The sequence below is a fragment of the Pseudophryne corroboree genome, chromosome 4, assembly GCF_028390025.1.
Source record: "Pseudophryne corroboree isolate aPseCor3 chromosome 4, aPseCor3.hap2, whole genome shotgun sequence".
Lineage (NCBI taxonomy): Eukaryota > Metazoa > Chordata > Amphibia > Anura > Myobatrachidae > Pseudophryne > Pseudophryne corroboree.
The window spans coordinates 736,305,662-736,329,903 of record NC_086447.1 but is presented as its reverse complement, the minus strand read 5'-3'; the positions used below and the strand labels follow the sequence as shown (position 1 = coordinate 736,329,903).

The 24,242-nt window shown below is 50.9% G+C and overlaps 2 long non-coding RNA genes across 3 annotated transcripts in view; both read left to right on the top strand.

The window, feature by feature from the left end:
* Positions 1–24,242, top strand: part of LOC134910261 (uncharacterized) — a 1,286,324-nt gene that overhangs the window by 30,443 nt on the left and 1,231,639 nt on the right. The gene's annotated exons all lie outside the window — the stretch shown is intronic.
* Positions 4,232–24,242, top strand: part of LOC134910262 (uncharacterized) — a 31,455-nt gene continuing 11,444 nt past the window's right edge. The window contains exon 1 of the long non-coding RNA XR_010176157.1: positions 4,232–4,706. This is a non-coding gene — a long non-coding RNA (uncharacterized LOC134910262). The remainder of the gene's footprint in view (positions 4,707–24,242) is intronic.

Below are 24,242 nucleotides of genomic sequence, written 5' to 3'. Positions count from 1 at the left end.
CCCAGCGCTGTCCCCAGCTAGGGACAACACCACAGATGTGCCCACAGGGCACATCTCTACATTTCCCCCCCCCTTTTTCCTTTGTAGTCCCTACAAAGTTCCTCACGACTTCCATTGTCCGCGGGTCAGGGAATTCCGAGGTCCCTCCGGCGAGGTTGTGTTCGAGGGCCCAGCCTGGACAGGCCGTGACCCCACACCCCTCCTCCTCCAGCTCCGGGTTCCTCTTACGTCCTGACCTCCATCGGCGGATCCTCTGGGGGAGTGGCATCTCCTCACGGTCGCTCGACGTTGGCCACCAAGGGGAATCTTCCTCCACGGGGACAACAGTCACCCACTCTTGACCTCCTATATCGTCTGTGGCTTCGTCCCTGTCTTCCGGGTGTGGTATCGACCACCACCCAACAGCGGAATCCTCCGGGGCATCCGTTCCCTCCCGGGCAACAGCCACCATATGTCGCATTTCCTCGTGGGGCATCTCCAAAGGTCCTATGTCTTCCTCTGGAACGGGTCCTCCCACGGCATCACAATCCTCTCCCCGTACGTCCGTCCATTTCGGCACTTCCGGCAGGTCTTCTTGCCCCAGGACTATCTCCTCCTCTTCACAGAGGGTATTCAACTGGGAGCACGACTCCACCCGATCCTGCCAGTCACTCTCGTCGGCGCTTCCGATGCCAGAGTCGTCCTCCATCTGTTCTTGGAGGGATTCGTCGGCGGACAGCTCACCGTAGTCCGAGTCTTCTTCCGATATCTGGGCTGGGGTATCATTTTCCTCCTCAGCGTACTTAGTCTTTTCCGCTGGCACCTCTGTTTCCTCAGCGTACTCCTTCGTTTCCGCTGGCATCTCTTGGTACCCAGGACACTCCTGTTCCGCACGTCCTGGTCGTGGACGGTTCCATCGTGGAGAGATTCCAGACGTCTCAGTAACTGGGTCTTCACGCTTTTCTTGGCAGCGTGGTCTCTTCACCTCCCAGTCGTCCACCTCCGCCTCATGCGGGAAAGGATTCTGCCTTACTGGGGTCACTTTCTTGGGACAAAGTAGGTCCGCGGCATCTTCCCAGGGGCACTCACTGGCCGCATGTCCTGGTCGCCGACACTTCCAACAAGGGAGGGCCACTGCCACCTTCTCCAAGACGGGTTCCTGGTCCACCTCCTTCACTGGGGAATCTTCACCCGTTGGTTCCGGCTCAGAGGAAATGGGCACCTGCGAACTAACTTCAAGCAGGGTCTTCTGCTCCATTTCCCTGGTTTCCTCCTCCCATCTCTGGGCGCGACCATCCGCAATCATCCGGTCTTCATTCCACGGACAATCGGGAAGCGCATGTCCTCTCGCCTCGCAGAGCGCACACACAGGCTCTGCAGCCACCCGGTCCCAAAGTTGCTGACGAGACTCCGTCATCTGCTTCACCGTGGCCTCGTAGTCCGTCCTGTCTTCCGTCCATGGGCATTCCAGGAGCCGATGTCGGGGATCTCCACAGCTTTCACACCGGGGATCAACCTCGTCTTCGCTCAACTCTTCGTCCCAGGGACAACTGTTATGCTCATGCCCGTAGTTTCCGCAGAGCAAACACCAGGACTCCTTCTTCGCTTGGCCCTTCTGACGTCTTCGGTCCGCTTCCTGGACCACCTTCTTTGGGGACGTCTCTCGCCAAGTACACTCGCTGGCAAAGTGCCCTGTTTGCCGACATTTCTTGCAGGGCGTCACAGCGGCCTTCTTGCGCCCCTTCTCCCGGCGCTCTTCTTTTCCACGCTGGATCGACCGCTGCACCATCTTCAGGATGTCTGCCCCAGACACCGTCACCCAGTCGCTCTGGTCCGCACACATCCGGGGGTGAGTCTTCTCCGGAGCCGTCCGCAGGGAGGTCTTCTTGGTGGCGTTCCACATCGTGTCCGTGATCCGGTCTCTTTGATCCTGCCGACTACGCCAAGTGTGAGAGGTGCGTCTGCGGTGTGGTGGTGCCTGCTGCCGTGCAGGTGTAGACTCGGTACTCACCAGGCGCCGCTCTCTCTCACCTTCAGGTACCGGAACCTCCAACGGACCTGGAAATCTTCAGTCGGATCCGGACACGGCGATTCCCTCTCGGAGCTGACCGACGACCGAGCTGAGGAGAGAATAATTTACCTTAAAGGGGGTATCGACCCTTCTTCCACTGGAACAGGGGATACCCCAGGGGTGACCGCGACCTTCACCGGTTGGGTGAATGGTCATCACCGGCACAAAGCCTCAGCCACCCAGATTTCACACACTCGCGCTCTCGCACGTAGTGTGATGAAAAGGATTCTCACGTCCGTGAGCAATCCCGATTCCGGCGCTCGGGGACAGACAAGGGACAAACGCACACAGATGTTACTCACCGTCAGTTTCGCACTGCGAACGTCTTCTTCTCTTACAGGTCCCTGTAAGGAGGTAAACAAACAAGCAAACAGCCGTGCGGGGCCTAACTCTAACCTAGTGTCACACCCTATACTAACTACAACGGCAGAGCCCTCGAACTAGCTCTGTGGGTGTGGTGCAACAAAACTAAACACACTTAACGAGCTCACACTTTGCCCCGCACGGTAACATACATCACGATACACAATGCAAGCGACGGCACGGTCCCTTTAAATCCCTACCTGCCGCTGGAAGGGGGTGGGCGCCGCACGGCCTACCCACCTAAATACCTCAGGGTGGCCTGGGCCTAGCGCCCAGGGCCACCTGTACTCACCTCGAGGAAACACTGATTCACTGGGCCTAGCGCCCCCTAACTGCACACAGGCCGGAGGCCTGACTTCGCCCACGGGCCTAGCGCCCGCCTAACTTGCTGCCCGTTGGGTGACCTGGGCCTTGTGCCCAAGGTCACCTTATCGTATCCCTAATCGGCCAAAATACACCCCCGGGCCTAATGCCCGCCTAACTGTGCCACAGGGAGGGTGGCTTGGGCCTAATGCCCAAACCACCTAATAAAATAGTGACCCCCAAACTCCTATCTGCGCCCCAGGCCTAGTGCCTGAATTGTGCCCTCGGGCCTAATGCCCGTCCCTGGTGGTCGAGGGAGGAAAAGGGGAGGGGGGAGGATAGCCTCACTGAGGCCTCACCTAATCCGGGGGCCTCCGGCACCGTCTTCTGCCGCTGACCCGTCCTGGCCAGCGGCGTCGCCTCCGCTGCTCCGCGTCCAGCCGCCGCTGGACATCTTCTTCCCAGAGCCCGACCGCTGGCCTTCTCCTCGCGCTCTTCCGCGCGCGCGCTGACCTCCGCTCCCGCCTGTCTTCTTCGCCGCTCTTCGGCGCGGCCTTTTCTTCAGGCTCCCGCCCGGCGTCTGACGTCAGATGCCGGGGGCGGGGCCTATCACGCGGCGAGCGCCGATTGGCTCGCCGCGTCCCTCTCTGATTGGCTGCCGCTCCGGGAGCCGCGATTGGCTCCCGGAGGGCGCCAAGATTCGAATGCCTCTGGTCCGGTGCAGGGAAAAGGGTAATCCCTGCACCGGACACCCGCCGCCACGCACCCAGCGCTGGGGACAGACAAGCTGCCCCAGCGCTGTCCCCAGCTAGGGACAACACCACAGATGTGCCCACAGGGCACATCTCTACATAATAATGTGAGATACTGTATACTGTACTCTATGGCTGCTGCACTTTAAACCAAAATCAAATTCCTAGTATACGCAAGTATACCTGGCCAATAAAGCTGATTCTGATTCTGATAAGGAGTTTAAGACATTCTAAGGATATCATGACCATTGGGATTATGTGGTCTGCTGACAGATGATTAAATATATATACTGTGCAGATGTCAGTTTTGTCTTTTGGTTATTTGGCTTTTTTACAGTGCTGCAGTCATTGACGTGCAGTCAGGGGAGGCAGGGGAGGCAGTGCCTCCCCTGTCATTAATGATTAAATTAAAACAAAGTAGATACTTATGACACATTCTGTGTCATAAGTATCTTCTTCATATTAATTGAATCATTTTTTGGGTTTAAATCTTGTTTAAGTTAATTTAGGAGGCACCACGAACGGTGCCTCCCGCTGCCAAGTATAAATTGCCGAGAGCAGGGGGCAGACAGGGGGCGTGGCCAAGCAGAGGGCTGTAAAAGCCCATTAACAAAAACAGTGTTAGCGGCACTCATACAAGTGCCTCAGTGCAGGGACGTGCTTTCAGCTCATATGAAAGCACGCCCCTGTCACTGAAGCCGATGTGATTGGGCAGCAAATTCAGCACTGACAGTGACTGTATCCAGTCACTGTCAGTGCTGTACAGGAAGGGAAGAAAGGCAGTGTCCCGTGGCCCTGTGCGCCTCCTCCCCTGTCATAAGAAGTGCGGCCCCGTGCGCCCGCGCCCCCCTCCCCTTCCCATCACAAGTGCGGCCCCGTGCGGCAGCGCCCGCACCCCCCCGTCAGAAGTGCGGCCCCGTGCGCCCGCCCCCCCCTGTCATCAGAAATGCGGCCCATGCGCCCGCGCCCCCCCTCCTCATCAGAAGTGCGGCCCTGTGCGCCCGCGCCTCCCCTGTCATCAGAAGTGCGGCCCCGTTAATGACAGCATCTCCTGACCGGCGCACTGCACCCGCACTACGCTGCATCCGCCCTCCCTGCTATATCCCAGCAGTGACAGGAGCTGCAGAGTAACAGTATAGCGGCAGCAGCCAGGAAGCAAATGAACCTGGGCACTATCTGCAGCACTGCTAGGCCGGCTCCACAGAACAAGCTGCAGGAGCAGACACCGAGACAATGTAGTAAGTGTCAGCATACATTTACTACTTTATTTCCACTCTCATCAAATCTCTCCACCCCTCACCCTCTGTCTCCCCCTCCCTTCCTCTCTCTTTCTTTCTCCCTCTCCTTCCTCTCCCTCCCCCTCTCTTTCTTTCTCCCTTTCCCTCCGCCCTCTCTTCCTCTTTCTATCCCTCTCTTTCTCTCCCTCCGCTCCTTCTGTCCATCTCCCTTTCTCTCTCCCTCCTCCATTCTTTCTCTACTCCCTCTCTCTGTCTCACTCCCTTCGTACCCCCCTCTCCTTCTCCCTCTCTCTCAGCAGTGGTCGGGTTGGTGTGTGGGTGGAGGTTAAGGTGGTGCCCCGTGGGTCCCCAGAAATGTCAGTGTGTGTGTGTGTGTATATATATATATATATATAACACAAACACACACATATATTAAGCAGTGTGGGTGGCACTCATGGGATTGGCATTCAATTCAAATAAGTGGACAAAAACAGTCTCCTTCACGATCAACATTTCGGTATTATTAACCTTCGCCAGGATCCTGACGAAGGTTAATAATAATACCGAAACGTTGATCGTGAATGAGACTCTTGTGTTCAGTTATTTCAATTGAATGTCAGTCCTGTGCGGGCCACCCGCACTGCTGATATATTCCTAGAATGAGAGATACTGTATATATATTAGTTCTTAGAGGGCCCCCTTCGGCACTTCTGCGCATGCGTATGCGGTGCAATGCGCACGCGTGACGTACTTTCACAACAGCCGATGCAGTTTCACACAAGGTCTTGCGACGCTTTTCAGTCGCACTGCTGGCTGCAGAGTGATTGACAGGAAGTGGGTGTTTCTGGGAAGTAACTGACCGTTTTCGGGGAGTGTGTGCAAAAATGCAGGGGTGACAGATACAAATGCAGGCGTGCCTGGGGAAACGCAGGCGTGGCTGGCCGAGCGCAGGGCGTGTTTGTGACGTCAAATCAGGAACTAAATAGTCTGCAGTGATCGCAAGGTAGGAGTAGGTCTGGAGCTACTCTGAAACTACACAATCTTTTTTTGTAGCCGCGCTGCGATCCTTTCGTTCGCACTTCTGCTAAGCTAAGAAACACTCCCAGAGGGCGGCGGCTTAGCATTTGCACGGCTGCTAAAAGCAGCTAGCGAGCGAACAACTCGGAATGACCACTTAAACCCCCATGTTTTCTTCTGTCAACTTCATAGCGCTGCAGCCACGGCGACCTCTACATATTTTGTACATACACTAGCCAGTGCCTCACCAGCCACTGACCTCACCGCACGCCACTGGCTGCAGTCTACTGTAAACAAATAGGAAATGTAGGGCCCATCATTCCATTCCTTACATATACTGTATACGATGCCTGCTGTCATTCACCTAACCTGCAAAACAGTGCATACTGTATGCGTGTTATCTTCTGTCCCTCTATCAGAGGATAAGTGGCCTTTATCCTCAGTCCCCTGGGCCAAAGGCTCCCTCTTTGGCTAAGGTTTCATCTTTTCATTTTCAGATTTGCGCACAGGGGGTGTGACCAGGGGGCGAGTTCAGGGGTGTAGTCAAAATTGCAGTAGGGTTACGACCATTTATTTGTCATATTTCAGGATATTTTCTTACCACTCTAATACTTACAGAAAAATGTATCTATAGCGTCAGATCCCCCATATGCCTGACACCAGCTCCATAACAGGGCCATTTTCTGCCCTGTGCCCTGAACATGTGATGTCACGCTGAGGGGGTGGGGCCACCGACACCAGGAAGTACAGCATTATAAGGACTGTCCAGTCGCCTCTACTGGCTTCATGGTGCCTCCCTCAGGACATTGTGGGGGAGATGCACTAAGCCTTAAAAGTGATACATTTCACAGTGATAAGCTGCCAACCAATCAGCTCCTAACTACCATGTCACAGGCTGTGTTTGAAAAATGACAGTTAGGAGCCGATTGGCTGGTACTTTATCACCGTGATATTTATCACTTTTCAAGGCTTAGTACATCTGGCCCTGTGTGAGGCACTGCTTGCAAGTCCATGGTTACAGCCCTGCCTGACACAGACATCCCCCTCTATTCATCATGTAATGTTACAGCTACAGCACATGCATCCTTTCTCCCCAGACTGACACAGGACATGACATGTATTACAGTAATTACAAATCCACTATTACCTGCGCTGACACAGTCCCACCTCCAACCTCCTTGTAATGTTATGTCACCCCATCTATATATATACCCCAGGTTTTCCTACTGCTTGCTTTTTGACTAGTTGACCAAGGCAGACTGTCCATGATTACTGGGGTCTTCAAGCCTTCCTAGCACAATACCACACTTGATCTTGGCCAATAAGCCAGAAAATAAATCAATCCTTCCTTCCTTCCTTCCTTCCTTCCTTCCTTCCTTCCTTCCTTCCTTCCTTCCTTCCTTCCTTCCTTCCTTCCTTCCTTCCTCCCTCTTTTCCTTCCTCCCTCTTTTCCTTCCTTCCTCTTTTCCTTCCTCCCTCTTTTCCTTCCTCCCTCTTTTCCTTCCTTCCTTCCTTCCTTCCTTATCCTGTGTGCTCAGAGCAACGGGCATATGAAATTATCAGATCTTTGGGTTCCCTTTAAAAGGCAGAAAGGCCCATTTAATTCATAATACCATAAGGGGACTGCTGATTCTTGGGGTGTGAGGCTCCGAGACAGCATAGACAGAACAGCTATAGATTTGGATTCTGTACTTGCATTACACCCCTTTCTCTGAGCATATATAGTACTGTGTGGTTATATGAGCTTGGGCACTTTACAAATTATTTCCAAAATCTGTAGTTTTTCCCACTCTATACTCTGGAAGGGTCAGTAGTTTTATAACAAGGCCAAGGGCGTAGCTACCATAAGTGCAGGCAGTGCAGCTGCAATGGGGCCCAGAGCTGAGAGGGGCCCACCTTCCCTGTTAAAGTTACATGTGTTATATACATTTTTCACCATTGGGTGGGAAGTAGGGGTCCTTTCAAACTTTTTTCTTGGGGTCTGTAATATATCTAGGTATGCCGCTGGACCTGCTAATTGTAGTATGGCATAAAATGAACTGGAGGGCATTTTAATGTTTTATAATATGAGCCGGGCCACTGTAATGAGGCACAACATGAATGGGGAGCACTATATATCATAATGTGAATTAGAGCTACTGTGCGGTATAATGTGTACTGGCAGCTCTGAAATGTGACGTAGGGTGAATGTAAATAAAAGAAACCAGGGCACAACCGTGGAGCATAAACTTAAATACGGCTCTACTATGGTTCAGAAAAGTTAACTAGGGCACTATTATGGGGCATACAATTAACAACTGCTGCAGAGAAGTGTCTCTCTAGAAGTATTGGGACAAAGCCCTGAGGACAGAACCCGGAGTACAGAAGAGGCAGAGGAGAGAAAATTGTTCTCCAGGGAGAACAGAAACAGTAATAGGAGTGTAAGGAGAGGGTGTCCATTGCCCCAATGGAATAAAAAAACAAAAAACTATTTACGTAGCTACAAATAATAAGAATTTACTCACCGGTAATTCTATTTCTCGTAGTCCGTAGTGGATGCTGGGAACTCCGTAAGGACCATGGGGAATAGCGGGCTCCGAAGGAGACTGGGCACTCTAAGAAAGAATTAGGACTACCTGGTGTGCACTGGCTCCTCCCTCTATGCCCCTCCTCCAGACCTCAGTTAGGGAAACTGTGCCCGGAAGAGCTGACACAATAAGGAAAGGATTTGGAATCCCGGGTAAGACTCATACCAGCCACACCAATCACACCGTACAACTCGTGATACTATACCCAGTGAACAGTATGAATAACAACTGAGCCTCTCGAATAGATGGCTCCAAACAATAGCCCTTTAGTTAGGCAATAACTATATACAAGTATTGCAGACAATCCGCACTTGGGATGGGCGCCCAGCATCCACTACGGACTACGAGAAATAGAATTACCGGTGAGTAAATTCTTATTTTCTCTGACGTCCTCGTGGATGCTGGGAACTCCGTAAGGACCATGGGGATTATACCAAAGCTCCCAAACGGGCGGGAGAGTGCGGATGACTCTGCAGCACCGAATGAGCAAACTCAAGGTCCTCTTCAGCCAGGCTATCAAACTTGTAGAATTTTGCAAACGTGTTTGAACCCGACCAAGTAGCAGCTCGGCAAAGTTGTAAAGCCGAGACCCCTTGGGCAGCCGCCCAAGAAGAGCCCAGCTTCCTCGTGGAATGGGCTTTTACAGATTTAGGATGCGGCAGTCCAGCCGCCGAATGTGCAAGTTGAATCGTGCTACAGATCCAGCGAGCAATAGTCTGCTTTGAAGCAGGAGCACCCAGCTTGTTGGGTGCATACAGGATAAATAGCGAGTCAGTTTTTCTGACTCTAGCCGTCCTGGAAACATATATTTGCAGGGCCCTGACTACGTCCAGCAACTTGGAATCCTCCAACTCCCGAGTAGCCGCAGGCACCACAATAGGTTAATTCACATGAAAAGCTGATACCACCTTAGGAAGGAATTGGGAACGAGTCCTCAATTCCGTCCTATCCATATGAAAAATCAGATAAGGGCTTTTACATGACAAAGCCGCCAATTCTGATACACGCCTGGCCGACGCCAAGGCCAACAGCATGACCACCTTCCACGTGAGGTACTTTATCTCCACGGTTTTAAGTGGCTCAAACCAATGCGACTTTAGGAAATCCAACACCACGTTGAGATCCCAAGGTGCCACTGGGGGCACAAAAGGGGGCTGAATATGCAGCACTCCCTTAACAAAAGTCTGAACTTCAGGCAGTGAAGCCAGTTCTTTTTGGAAGAAAATCGACAGAGCCGAAATCTGGACCTTAATGAAACCCAATTTTAGGCCCATATTCACCCCTGACTGTAGGAAGTGCAGAAATCGACCTAGCTGAAATTCCTCCGTTGGGGCCTTCCTGGCCTCACACCAAGCAACATATTTCCGCCATATGCGGTGATAATGTTTTGCGGTCACATCTTTCCTAGCTTTAATCAGTGTAGGAATGACTTCCTCCGGAATGCCCTTTTCTTTTAGGATCCGGTGTTCAACCGCCATGCCGTCAAACACAGCCGCGGTAAGTCTTGGAACAGACAGGGCCCCTGCTGCAGCAGGTCCTGTCTGAGCGGCAGAGGCCATGGGTCCTCTGAGATCATTTCTTGAAGTTCTGGGTACCAAGCTCTTCTTGGCCAATCCGGAACCACGAGTATAGTTCTTACTCCTCTCCTTCTTATTATTCTCAGTACCTTGGGTATGAGAGGAAGAGGAGGGAACACATAAACCGACTGGTACACCCACGGTGTCACTAGAGCGTCCACAGCTATTGCCTGAGGGTCCCTTGACCTGGCGCAATATCTTTTTAGTTTTTTGTTGAGGCGGGACGCCATCATGTCCACCTGTGGCCTTTCCCAACGGTTTACAATCATTTTGAAGACTTCTGAATGAAGTCCCCACTCTCCCGGGTGGAGGTCGTGTCTGCTGAGGAAGTCTGCTTCCCAGTTGTCCACTCCCGGAATGAACACTGCTGACAGTGCTATCACGTGATTTTCCGCCCATCGGAGAATCCTTGTGGCTTCTGCCATCGCCAACCTGCTTCTTGTGCCGCCCTGTCGGTTTACATGGGCTACCGCCGTGATGTTGTCTGACTGGATCAGCACCGGCTGGTGTTGAAGCAGGGGTTCTTGCCTGACTTAGGGCATTGTAAATGGCCCTTAGTTCCAGAATATTTATGTGTAGGGAAGTCTCCTGGCTTGACCATAGTCCTTGGAAGTTTCTTCCCTGTGTGACTGCCCCCCAGCCTTGAAGGCTGGCATCCGTGGTCACCAGGACCCAGTCCTGTATGCCAAATCTGCGGCCCTCTAGAAGATGAGCACTCTGCAGCCACCACAGCAGAGACACCCTGGTCCTTGGAGACAGGGTTATCAGCCGATGCATCTGAAGATGCGATCCGGACCACTTGTCCAACAGATCCCACTGAAAGATCCTTGCATGGAACCTGCCAAATGGAATTGCTTCGTAGGAAGCTACCATCTTTCCCAGGACTCGCATGCAGTGATGCACCGACACCTGTTTTGGTTTCAGGAGGTCTCTGTCTAGAGATGACAACTTCTTGGCTTTCTCCTCCGGGAGAAACACTTTTTTCTGGTCTGTGTCCAGAACCATCCCCAGGAACAGTAGACGCGTTGTAGGAACCAGCTGCGACTTTGGAATATTCAGAATCCAGCCGTGCTGTTGTAGCACTTCCCGAGATAGTGCTACACCGACCAACAACTGCTCCCTGGACCTTGCCTTTATAAGGAGATCGTCCAAGTACGGGATAATTAAAACTCCCTTTTTCCGAAGGAGTATCATCATTTCGGCCATTACCTTGGTAAATACCCTCGGTGCCGTGGACAGACCAAACGGCAACGTCTGGAATTGGTAATGACAGTCCTGTACCACAAATCTGAGGTACTCCTGGTGAGGAGGGTAAATGGGGACATGCAGGTAAGCATCCTTGATGTCCAGTGATACCATGTAATCCCCTTCGTCCAGGCTTGCAATAACCGCCCTGAGCGATTCCATTTTGAACTTGAACCTTCTTATATAAGTGTTCAAGGATTTCAAATTTAAAATGGGTCTCACCGAACCGTCCGGTTTCGGTACCACAAACATTGTGGAATAGTAACCCCGTCCTTGTTGAAGGAGGGGTACCTTGATTATCACCTGCTGAGAATACAGCTTGTGAATCGCCTCCAGCACTGCCTCCCTGTCTGGGGGAGCTGTTGGCAAGGCTGATTTGAGGAAACGGCGAGGGGGAGACGTCTCGAATTCCAGCTTGTACCGCTGAGATACCACTTGTAGAATCCAGGGATCCACCCGTGAGCGAGCCCACTGGTCGCTGAAGTTCCGGAGACGGGCCCCCACCGCACCTGGCTCCGCCTGTGGAGCCCCAGCGTCATGCGGTGGACTTAGAGGAAGCGGGAGAGGACTTTTGTTCTTGGGAAGTGGCTGTATGGTGCAGCTTTTTCCCTCTACCTCTGCCTCTGGGCAGAAAGGACGCGCCTTTAACCCGCTTGCCTTTCTGGGGCCGAAAGGACTGTACCTGATAATACGGTGCTTTCTTTGGCTGTGAGGGAACATGGGGTAAAAATGTCGACTTCCCAGCTGTTGCTGTGGAAACGAGGTCCGAGAGACCGTCCCCAAACAATTCCTCACCTTTGTAAGGCAAAACCTCCATGTGCCTTTTAGAATCTGCATCACCTGTCCACTGCCGAGTCCACAATCCTCTCCTGGCAGAAATGGACATTGCATTAATTCTAGATGCCAGCCGGCAAATATCCCTCTGTGCATCTCTCATGTATAAGACTGCGTCTTTAATATGCTCTATGGTTAGCAATATAGTGTCCCTGTCGAGGGTATCAATGTTATCGGACAGGGAATCTGACCACGCAGCAGCAGCACTGCACATCCATGCTGAAGCAATAGCCGGTCTCAGTATATACCTGAGTGTGTATATACAGACTTCAGGATAGCCTCCTGCTTTCTATCCGCAGGCTCCTTTAAGGCGGCCGTATCCTGAGACGGTAGTGCCACCTTCTTTGACAAGCGTGTGAGCGCTTTATCCACCCTAGGGGATGTCTCCCAACGTATCCTGTCTTCTGGCGGGAAAGGGTACGCCATTAGCAACTTTTTAGAAATCACTAATTTCTTATCGGGGGAAGCCCACGCTTCTTCACACACTTCATTCAACTCATCAGATGGGGGAAAAACCACTGGTTGCTTTTTCTCCCCAAACATAATACCCTTTTTTGTGGTACCTGGGTTAATGTCAGAAATGTGCAACACATTTTTCATTGCCGTAATCATGTAACGGGTGGCTCTGTTGGAATGTACACTAGTCTCATCGTCGTCGACACTGGAGTCAGTATCCGTGTCGACATCTGTGTCAGCCATCTGAGGTAGTTGGCGTTTTTGAGCCCCTGATGGCTTTTGAGACGCCTGGGCAGGCACGGGCTGAGAAGCCGGCTGTCCCACATCTGCTATGTCGTCAAACCAGGGCCGAAACTAGGATTTTTGTCACCCGGGGCAAGGTAGTCATTTGACACCCCCTCCCCCCCCCCCCCCCCCCAAAAAAAAAGATTTTTTTTTACAATAAATAAATAAAAAAAATAAAAAAAATAAACATTTTAAAATAAATAAATGAATAAAAATATTATATATATATATATATATATATATATATATATATATATCTCTTTCAGAACTTTTTTACCTGAAAAATTGCCTTTTCTAACATAAATTTCATATCCAGGAAAAAGTGTCCCCATTTTACACAGTACGACAGGCAAGTGTCCCCATTTTACACATTGCGGCAGACAGGTGACCCCATTTTACACATTGCGGCAGACAAGTGTCCCCATTTTACACATTGCGGCAGGAAAAAGTGTCCCCATTTTACACATTGCGGCCAGGGCCGGTTCAAGGGCGCAGAGCGCCCCGGGCAGGAAAGGGGCGTGGCCTAATACAGGGGGCGTGGTGAGTCACGCCCCCTGTACATTGAAAGCACCGCTTGAATGCTGAGCGGTGCGCGATGACGTCATCGCGCACCGCACAGCAAAAGGTCCTCTCCACGAAGAGAAACTAGACGCTATGCGTCTAGTTCCCTTCGTGGAGAGGACCTTTGCTGTGCGGTGCGCGATGACGTCATCGCGCACCGCTCAGCAGTTACTCTCCACGAAGGGAAACTAGACGCATAGCGTCTAGTTCCCTTCACAGGAGGCGCCGAGGACGGGGACGGCAGCGGGCAGCGGAGGCGGACGGGGGACACAGCGGGCAGCAGTGGCGGATCTTGCCACGGTGCGGCGCCCTCCGGATGGCGCCAGCGCCCTCCGGAAGGCGGCGCCCCGGGCAAAAGTCCTGCTTGCCCGTGGCAAGAACCGCCACTGATTGCGGCAGGCACGTGTCCCCATTTTACACAGTACGCTGGCAAGTGTCCCCATTTTACACATTGCAGCAGACAGGTGACCCCATTTTACACATTGCGGCAGACAGGTGTCCCCATTTTACACATTGCGGCAGGAAAAAGTGTCCCCATTTTACACATTGCGGCAGACACGTGTCCCCATTTTACACAGTACGACAGGCAAGTGTCCCCATTTTACACATTGCAGCAGACAGGTGACCCCATTTTACACATTGCGGCAGACAGGTGTCCCCATTTTACACATTGCGGCAGGAAAAAGTGTCCCCATTTTACACATTGCGGCAGGCACGTGTCCCCATTTTACACAGTACGACAGGCAAGTGTCCCCATTTTACACATTGCGGCAGGAAAAAGTGTCCCCATTTTACACATTGCGGCAGGAAAAAGTGTCCCCATTTTACACATTGCGGCAGGAAAAAGTGTCCCCATTTTACACATTGCGGCAGGAAAAAGTGTCCCCATTTTACACATTGCGGCAGGAAAAAGTGTCCCCATCTTACACATTGCGGCAGACAGGTCCCCATTTTACACATTCCGGCAGGTGGTGGGGAGAGGGAGGGAGAGAGAGAGAGACAGAGAGGGAGGGAGAGGGGCTGACTTACATTTGAAGCGGTTCTCGCCGCTCTTCAGCCGCCTCTCCCTCCTCGTCTGTGCGGCTCCCCCTTCTCCCTCCTCCCGAGTGCCCAGCTCGGGGGGGCGGGGTTTCGTGGAATGACGCGTTTGCGTCGTGACGTCACGACGCAATCGCGTCATTCCACGAAACCCCGCCCCCCCCCCGAGCTGGGCACTCGGGAGAAGGGGGTTTCAAAGTACAAAGAATAGGGAGAGGGTGTTAGGGGGTCTCGGCGCCCCCTCCAATCCGGCGCCCAGGTCGCCTGCCCCCCTAGCCCCCCCCCCTAGTTCCGGCCCTGGTCAAACCTTTTATGTAAGGAGTTGACACTGTCGCGTAATTCCTTCCACATATCCATCCACTCAGGTGTCGTCCCCGCAGGGGGTGACATCACATTTATCGGCACCTGCTCCGCCTCCACATAAGCCTCCTCATCAAACATGTCGACACACCGCACACACACAGGGAATGCTCTAACTGAGGACAGGACCCCACAAAGTCCTTTGGGGAGACAGAGAGTATGCCAGCACACACCACAGCGCTATATAATGCAGGGAGTTACACTACACAAGTGATTTACCCTATAGCCGCTATATATATAGTATTTGCGCCTAAATTTAGTACCCCCCCTCTCTTTTTTACCCTATTGAGCCTGGAAACTGCAGGGGAGAGCCTGGGGAGCGTCCTTCCAGCGGAGCTGTGAGAGGAAATGGCGCCAGTGTGCTGAGGGAGATAGCCCCGCCCCTTTTTCGGCGGACTTCTCCCGCTTTTATAATAATAATAATGTGGCAGGGGTATTTTACACATATATAGCTTCTTAGGCTATATTATGTGTGATTTGCCACTTTAAGGTACTCTAATTGCTGCCCAGGGCGCCCCCCTTCCCCCCCCAGCGCCCTGCACCCATCAGTGACCGGAGTATGTGGTGTGCACAGGGAGCAATGGCGCACAGCTGCAGTGCTGTGCGCTACCTTAATGAAGACCGGAGTCTTCAGCCGCCGATTTCCGTGAAGATCTTCATGCTTCTGGCTCCGCAAGGGGGACGGCGGCGCGGCTCCGGGACCGGACGACCGAGGCTGGGCCTGTGTTCGATCCCTCTGGAGCTAATGGTGTCCAGTAGCCTAGAAGCCCAAGCTAGCTGCAAGCAGGTAGGTTCGCTTCTCTCCCCTAAGTCCCTCGTTGCAGTGAGTCTGTTGCCAGCAGATCTCACTGAAAATAAAAAACCTAATAAATACTTTCTTTACTAGAAGCTCAGGAGAGCCCCTAGTGTGCAACCAGCTCGAGCCGGGCACAGATTCTAACTGAGGTCTGGAGGAGGGGCATAGAGGGAGGAGCCAGTACACACCAGGTAGTCCTAATTCTTTCTTAGAGTGCCCAGTCTCCTTCGGAGCCCGCTATTCCCCATGGTCCTTACGGAGTTCCCAGCATCCACTAGGACGTCAGAGAAAAATGACATTTTCTCTTTCTTCCATGGGGCACACTGACTATGCAAGAGATGTCCTAAAGCTGTTCCAAGTAGGGTACAAGCAGTAGTGCATCCAAAAAGGGCATACTTGGAGGTGGTTGTGCCTAATGTAATAAAAGTACTGTATATGGAAAGTAAAAATAGCGTCTGCCTGTTGAGTACATGACTATGGTGCGAGGCGCTGTGATGGGCATGCCATCACCAGGGTATGTGGTTTCCTCTCCCCTGCATTCCCTAACCCAGGCTTTTTCAACCAGTGTGCCGTGGCACACTAGTGTGCCGTGACCAGTTGCAAGGTGTGTCGCGGAGCCAGAGCAGCTTCCTGCACCTTCAGAGTGAACAGTTGGCCCAGGCTCTTCTTAGAGGATCAGTCGTGCTCCGATCGAGACCTATGCCTTGAAAACGGTGTGATATCATAGGTCACGGCCGCCGCGTCTCACCACCCAGCCAGCCCACCCGCCTGCATACACATCTTCCACTTCCTGCCTGCATACACAGCTTTCCTTGCCCACCCACATCCACACCTGCCCGACCGCCCGCTGCTCAGTATTCGCAGCACTCCACTATGAACAAACCCCGCCACTGAGGGACACGGAGGAGGACAGCTGATAATACAATTTTTTATGTTATTTCTAATGTGGGGAACAATAGGATTTCAATAGCATTTATGTGGGGAGAATAAGAATTTATGGGGGGAACAATGTGAATAATTCATGTGGGGAGCAATAGGATTTATGTGGGGAGAAATGTGATTGATTTATGTAGGGAGCAATGTGATTGTTTTTTCTGTATAGGCCATGTCTGTATGTGTGGATTTTTTATTTTTTTACTGTGAGGGCCAATGTGTGTGTTTTGTTTTTTTTCTGTGGGGAACGGATGGTGTGCCTTGGCAATTTTAAAATATTGTTCGGTGTGCCGCGAGTAAAAAAAGGTTGAAAATCACTGCCCTAACCCATACAGGGGCCCGGGTAATCTGCATCACAACCTCTTCCGTTCAGTGGTCCTGGTAGTGGGAGAAATAGGTTTAGTAGGCTCCACTATGTAAAACAGAGTATGCAGCCCTATTCAGGAGGCAAGAAACATATTTACAGATGGCTAGAAACACAAAGGGGTGTATCTACTAAAGTGTGGGTTTACAGAAGTGGATATGTGGCCCGGGTGTGGTTCGTTTTATCGACAGTATCTAGGTCGACAATGTTTAGGTCGACCACTATAGGTCGACAGTCACTAGGTCGACATGGATGGAAGGTCGACAGGGTTTCTAGGTCGACAGGTCTAAAGGTCGACATGAGGATATATTTTTTTTTTTGGTGTAGTTTTCTTCGTAAAGTGACCGGGATCCCAAATTAGTGCACCGCGTCCCCACGCTTGGCTCGCTTCGCTCGCCATGCTTCGGGCATGGTGCCTTCGCTCCGCTACCGCTTCGCTCGGCACACTTTACCGTTCCAATCGTAGTCCACGTGGATCGTTAAGTATGAAAAAAAAAAATGTGAAAAACTCATGTCGACCTTTAGACCTGTCGACCTAGCACATGTTGACCTAGAAACCCTGTCGACCTTCCATCCATGTCGACCTAGTGACTGTCGACCTATAGTGGTCAACCTAAACATTGTCGACCTAGACACTGTCGATCTTCAGACCGGATCCCATGTGGCCCATAGAAACCAATTAGATTCTACTAGTTTAAACAGAGATAAAAAATGCAAATAGAGTGCGCTGTCAACGGCAGCCTGTACAGGGAACGTCAATTCCCTTAATAATACAGACAAAAAGAAAGACTAAGTACTGGCGCCGGCTGTGATTCAAGATTTAATAGACAACTAAGTCAATATAAAGTCAATATAAAATATAAATAATTACTTTTAATATGTATTCATAAAAAGAGGTTTTCTTATTCTACAAAAAAATAAATAAAACAAAAGCAATTGACACAAATACAATTGTAGGATACCACAATTAGCCCTTCCAAATAAGATGTCCACAGTCCCTGGCTAGGACACTATTCCACAGTTGCCCACAAGTTCAATTGGATGTAAAATCATTTTACCAGACTTTGTTTCCGGATAAAGTCCCCTAGGCCTCTCATGCAAATAGAAACCAGATGGCAAATTGGGATGAGTCTGGGTCTGTATAGAACTTGTGTCGGAAATTTATCCAGTGGATGCTGATGGGTCCAAATATCCCCAGGCAGTGGGTGGATGGTACTGGTACTTGTGGTCCTACAGGGAAAGCTCAACGCGTTTCGCTGGTCTGATGGGTGCCAGCTTCCTTAGTTTATCTAGCATCTTGTAGAAGATAATAGCTAGAATCTGATTGGTTGCTATGGGCAACATCAGTGCCGTAACTAGACATTTTAGTGCTGTGCGCAAGAAACACCATTGCCCCCCTTCCCCACACACACAATCAAAATAGGGCCAGCACACGCCAAAAATATAGGGGTGTGGCTTTGTGGAGAAGGGGCGTGGCCACAAAATAATACCAATTCATATTACAATGCACAGTAGTATCCAAAATTAAAATTACGCTGCACAGTAGTGCCACTTGTGCCCCTTTCACACCGCACAAATAACCCGGTATCGACGCGGGTCAACACGGTTCAGTGTGCAGTGTGAATAGGCCATGGTCGAATTCCCGGGTCGCCTGACTCGGTAATTCAAGCTGGGAATAAAGCAGTATTATTCCTTGGTTGAATACTGGGTCAGTGGCAGCAAGAACGGGTTCCCAGGTCGATGTGACCCACGACCCATTCACTACATAGCGAGATGCGGCAAGGAGATGAGCTTATCTCCTAGCGCCACCTCCGCCTCTGCCCCCACTGCTGGCTCCACCCCCACCACTATGGCAATTGACCTGGCAAGGACCCGTTTCCAATTCCTGGGTGGGATCCAGCATTGGCGATGTGAAAGAGGTACACCAGGAAGAGCCCCATTTTACACAGTACGCCAGGCAGAGCCCCTATCACACATTATACCAGGTAGAGTACCTTATATACATTACACCAGATAGAGCACTTATACACATTACGCCAAGTAAATTGCCTTATACACATTACGCCAGGTAGAGCCCTTTTACACATTACGCTAGGTAGAGCCTTTTTACACATTACGCCAGGTAGAACACTTTTACACATTAAGCCAGGTAGAGCACTTATAAACATTACGCCAGGTGAAGCACTTATACACGTTTTGCCAGGTAGAGCTCTTATACACGTTTTGCCAGGTAGAGCTCTCATACACATTACGCCAGGTAGAGCACTTATACACATTACACCAGGTAGGGCACCTAGACACGTTACGCCAGGTAGAGCACTTAGACACGTTACGCCAAGTAGAGCACTTAGACACGTTACCCCAGGTAGAGCACTTAGACACGTTATGCCATTTAGAGCACTTAGACACGTTACTCCAGGTAGAGCATTTAGACACGTTACCCCAGGTAAAGCACTTAGACACGTTACCCCAGGCTGAGCACTTAGACACATTACCCCATGTAGAGCACTTAGACATGTTACCCTAGAGCACTTAGACACGTTACACCAGGTAGAGCACTTAGACACATTACCCCAGGTAGAGCACTTAGACACGTTACACCAGGTAGAGCACTTAGACACATTACCCCAGGTAGAGCACTTACCTCAGGTAGAGCATTTATACACATTACACCAGGTAGACCACTTGTACACATTAACCCAAGTTGAGCACTTAGACACGTTACACCAGGTAGAGCACTTAGACATGTTAACCCAAGTAGAGCACTAAAACACGTTACACCAGGTAGAGCACTTAGACAGGTTACACCAGGTAGATCACTTAGACATGTTACACCATGTAGAGCACTTAGACACATTACACCATGTAGAGCATTTAGACACGTTACACCAAGTAGAGCACTTAGACATGTTACACCAGGTAGACACTTAGACACGTTACACCAGGTAGAGCACTTATACACATTACACCAGGTAGAGTACTTATACACATTACGCCAGGTACTGTAGATCACTTAGACACGTTACCCCAGGTAGAGCACTTAGACAGGTTACACCAGGTAGAGCACTTACACACATTACACCAGGTAGAGCACTTAGACACGTTATACCATGTAGAGCACTTATACATGTAATGCCCACAATTCCGGTGCCGGAATTTACAACTAAGTGTGGGTACTAAAATAAACCAGGTTCAGTTAAGACAGAGAGGCAGACCTGCTTTACACCTCAGACACAATGACCACACACGGTACAGGATCCAACTCCATATTTTATTATTATACAGTATGCTGGAACGGTTAAACAGGCAACCATACAGCAGAGTCAAATATAATGGTTCATCAATCAAACAATTGCAATTAGATTAACAGAAGAAAACTGCATCAGGTAAGCAAGCTGACTGTAACTACATAAACTCAGTTTAGGATAACCAGTGTTAGCATTAGACAGTAGGCTGGTAAGCAGAAACAGGTGCACGGTTGCAACAGGCTGGCTATGGCTTTTCTAATTCAGTCTCAGGTAGTCAGCATTAGCATTAGACAGTAGGCAGGTAAGCAGAAACAGGTGCACGGTTGCAACAGGCTGGCTATGGCTTTTCTAACCTTAGTCTCAGGTAGCCAGCATTAGCATTAGACAGTAGGCTGGTAAGCAGAACCAGGTGCATGGTGTAACAGGCTGGCTATGTCTTCTCTATTTCAGTCTCAGGTAACCAGCGTTAGTAGAATAGTAGACAATTACATAACCTGTAACTGAATCACTGCTGGGCGGAGCTTGCATACAACAGTCAATGATGAACCAGCATTAGTATATAACAGCCGACAGGTGAAATAACCACACAAGAGCACTATCCCTAGCACATTACTGTAACCCGCTGGTGCAACTTTGCTCACTGTGACACACTACCTGAGTAAAATATAACTAAATGCAACACTCTGCAGTAATCCGTCAACAATCGAAGATACACTTTTGCTTACGCTCATTAGCACAGCACAACATTTTCATAGCACATTTATCATTGAACAACATGCTCTATATTCGCAAGGACATGCCAAGCTACTAGAAGTAGAGGAGATGGGGTGAAGAGGGCCTATATCCTATTAGGACCTTTCTACCCTCATAACAACTGGGAGAGGCTACCTCCCCTGCTTATTATTACTGCAGAGCACCAGGATGAGGGAAGCCTACCACTCTAATTTAACTAAATCTGCGGGGCACAGCACTTAGTGAGAGCCTACCCCCTTTTTATATTAACTTGTCCTGCGGGGATCCCGTGACACGGGGAGCCTAACCCCTTTTAAAACCTATACAGGGGAACTGATAATTTTGGGGAGCCGACCCCCTTATTAACTTTTTTCCCATTTGCAGAGCTATTGCAGTGGAAGGTAACTTGCAGGGGCAGAGTTATGTAGAGGAAGGGTTAACCAGGGTCTCACCACCTGTTGCAGCTCTTCTGCCACCTCCGATGTTCCTTGTCTTCGGAGCCACCCGGGATGCTGAGCACCACACCGGAGATGCACCTCTGAACAGATGTCCGCGGCCTGGCACGCACCCGGGCTGGCACAGGAGTCCTTTTCTCTTTCCCGTCCCGGTGCTCCTCGATCCTGCAGTTCCAGGGTCCTAGCCGGGGGTCCACTGTACAGTTGTCCACCGCGTTGCCGGATCCCTGGATGTCCACCGCAGCGGCCGAGCTGATGGTGAGTTCCGCATCACCCTTCTCTTCCAGGCGGTCTCTTCTTTCTGTGGCTCCCGTCTTTGCGCGCTTCTCCAGCTGGGACTTTGTGGGCACTCCAGTCAGGTGCTGGTGCGGACAGCAAACTGCAAACACGCACAGCTTTGAGCAGCTTCCTCCGAGTCTCCGGTCACCGCCGACGGTCCCAGAGTGCAGCTTGACCTTCCCTCCAGCAAGGCAGCAGCGAACTTCCACAGCCACTCCAGTCCTGGATCCCTCTTCTGGTAAGGCAATCTCTGTCCCTTCCAGGAATGTTGTCCACACCCCGCTTTGCAGGTCCGGTCCCGCTGGCTCCACGAACCCTGGATCCTCTGCCCTGTTGGCACCTCACAGCACAGCCCGGGTACTACATGGCTGTGCTCCTCCAGAAAGTTTTCCCATCCTCCGGGGGCCCTCTCCATCATGCAGCGGTGCTTCTTTATATCATCCTGACTCTCCTGAACCACCCACGTCCCTCTCAGTTACTGGCTACTTGGGCCCCAGTAACAGCCCCTCCCCCCCCCCTGACCTCTCTGCTCTGCGACCCGGGCACCCGATCAGCTGGGGCCAGTTTACCGGGTACAGCTGTGCTAGCCAGAGGGGGGAACACTTTGAGGCAGTGGCACCAAAAGCATCCTGTCAGAGCTGACAGGATCACCAAAAGTTCAGCCCATGTATTGATATGGGCTGTGCACTGAACAAGGAGGATGACAAATTTAAACAAGGGGTCCCCCCGCTAAAAAAAAATTATATGTGGGGTATTACATACATGTTACACTAGGTAGAGCACTTAGACACGTTACACTAGGTAGAGCACTTAGACACGTTACACCAGGTAGAGCACTTATACATGTTACACCAGGTAGAGCACTTATACACGTTATGACAGGTGGAGCACCGTAAACACATTACGCCAGGTAAAGCCAGAAACCCCCCCTCCTCCTCCCTTCTGAGGGACTGACTGAGGGCACTGACCTGTAGGGTGGGGTACAGACACTGTCAGGTGCACAAGCACTATACTGCAGTGCTGCACATGCTGCTGGCGTCTGGGGCGGACTGTCCAATCTGCCTGGCTGCTCCGCTTCCATGCACTCCCTCCCGCTGGAACACAATGCCGTTGCTCCTCGCAGGGCTGATGGAGGTTTTTCCGGCCCACATCGCATTGCGCTTTGGGCAAAGCACCATCTGCCCTCACCTAGTTACAAAGTAAGAGAGAGTGAGGTATAGAGAAGAGGTTTATACTCCCCACCCCCCAAACTCCCTCTCTGTCTCACTCTCTTTAAATTTATAATAACCTTGACTCCCCATTAATAACGCCCCAAACTGCCTCCCTATGCCTTCTTCATTTTCTATTTATTTAATTTAAAACCTAACCTTAGCACCAGGCGCTGGGCTGCTGCTGCTGGTCTGGATGTGGCTTCCTCCTCCTACCCGCCCAAACGCCGCACTGGAGACACTGCAGTCAGGAGGGGCGAGGTTGAGCATATTATCCCGATTCCCGTAAAAAGAAGAGCTGTCACAGGGCAGTGCTGAAGTGCCGGGTGGCGGGCAGCCGGCAGCGGCCATTGAGTGAGATACAGCAGCCGTGCTGGTTGTGCTGCCAGATGGTGCGCCCAGAGTACATTTGCGCTGTGCGCAAGGCACCACTGGCACACACCTAGTTACAGCTCTGGGCAACATCTCCACTTCTAAAAAGCAGCACTTTTGTAAATATACTCCAAAAGGTCTATATATAAAGGAAACAATGTCCACCTACTGCACCACGGAAATCTGGGTATGAAGTAATTTCAGTCATTTCTAGATGTGCATTTCATGAGGAAGTCTTGGAAATATACAGTATAAACAACTGAACGCATATAACATAATCTTCATTATTTAAAATTATTTAAAATATGTTAATTACAAATCAAGGGGTTAATTCAGACTGCATCGCTGCAGCGGCAACGATCGCAGTCTGAATCCTTTTGTGTAGTGTGCACGCGCAGCGGCAGCAATGCACGTGCTCACCCCGGGAGCCCAGCGAGATGCTATCAGCATCTCAGGGCTGCGATCGCCTCTACCTGATTGACAGGCAGAGGCGATCGCGGTGTCAAAGTCGAAAAATATTGCAGTACACACATCACGTACAAACTACACACAGATGGTCTCCGTGTGCGTACTTGCTCTGCCGTGTGTGCACATATTCGCAATTTGCGTATGGTCGCTCCCGCGGTCCTGCGTATTAGCGCGTGATATGAGTAATTACGGTAGTGTTTGTAATCGCATGGAAAAGCCATAAAAACACATTACATATTTAATCCAAATAGTGCACAATGTACACAGTATCCCTGCACCACACCAGCAAGTTACAATAGTTTAAATGGTATCAGAACAAAGGGATTCACCTTTACAGGATAGGAGGGGACAGAACTAGGGCCCTCATTCCGAGTTGTTCGCAGCGGATCATCGCATCGCAAACGGCAGGAAAACCACAAACTGCGCATGCGCAAAAGCGGAAATACGCATGCGCAAGCATAGCGATACAACACTTGTGCAGAATTACTACAAAGAAAACTGCTCGTAATACACAAACGAAAACGGGGAGTGATGGAGGCGTGGCAGAGGCACGGCTTCGCAATCCTACGACATGGGCGTGAAAGTGGACGGCTAGTGTGGGAGTATGCATCCAGCAGTAGGCGTGTTTTTGGCAAAAATGCGTATCCTATGTTAAAAGTACATAACAAATTTTCGCTATCTTCACGCAGCAGAAGAGTGAGTCTGCAGCTACTCAGCACTTGCGAAGTACTGTTACAAGTGTGTGTCTGCTCTAATTAG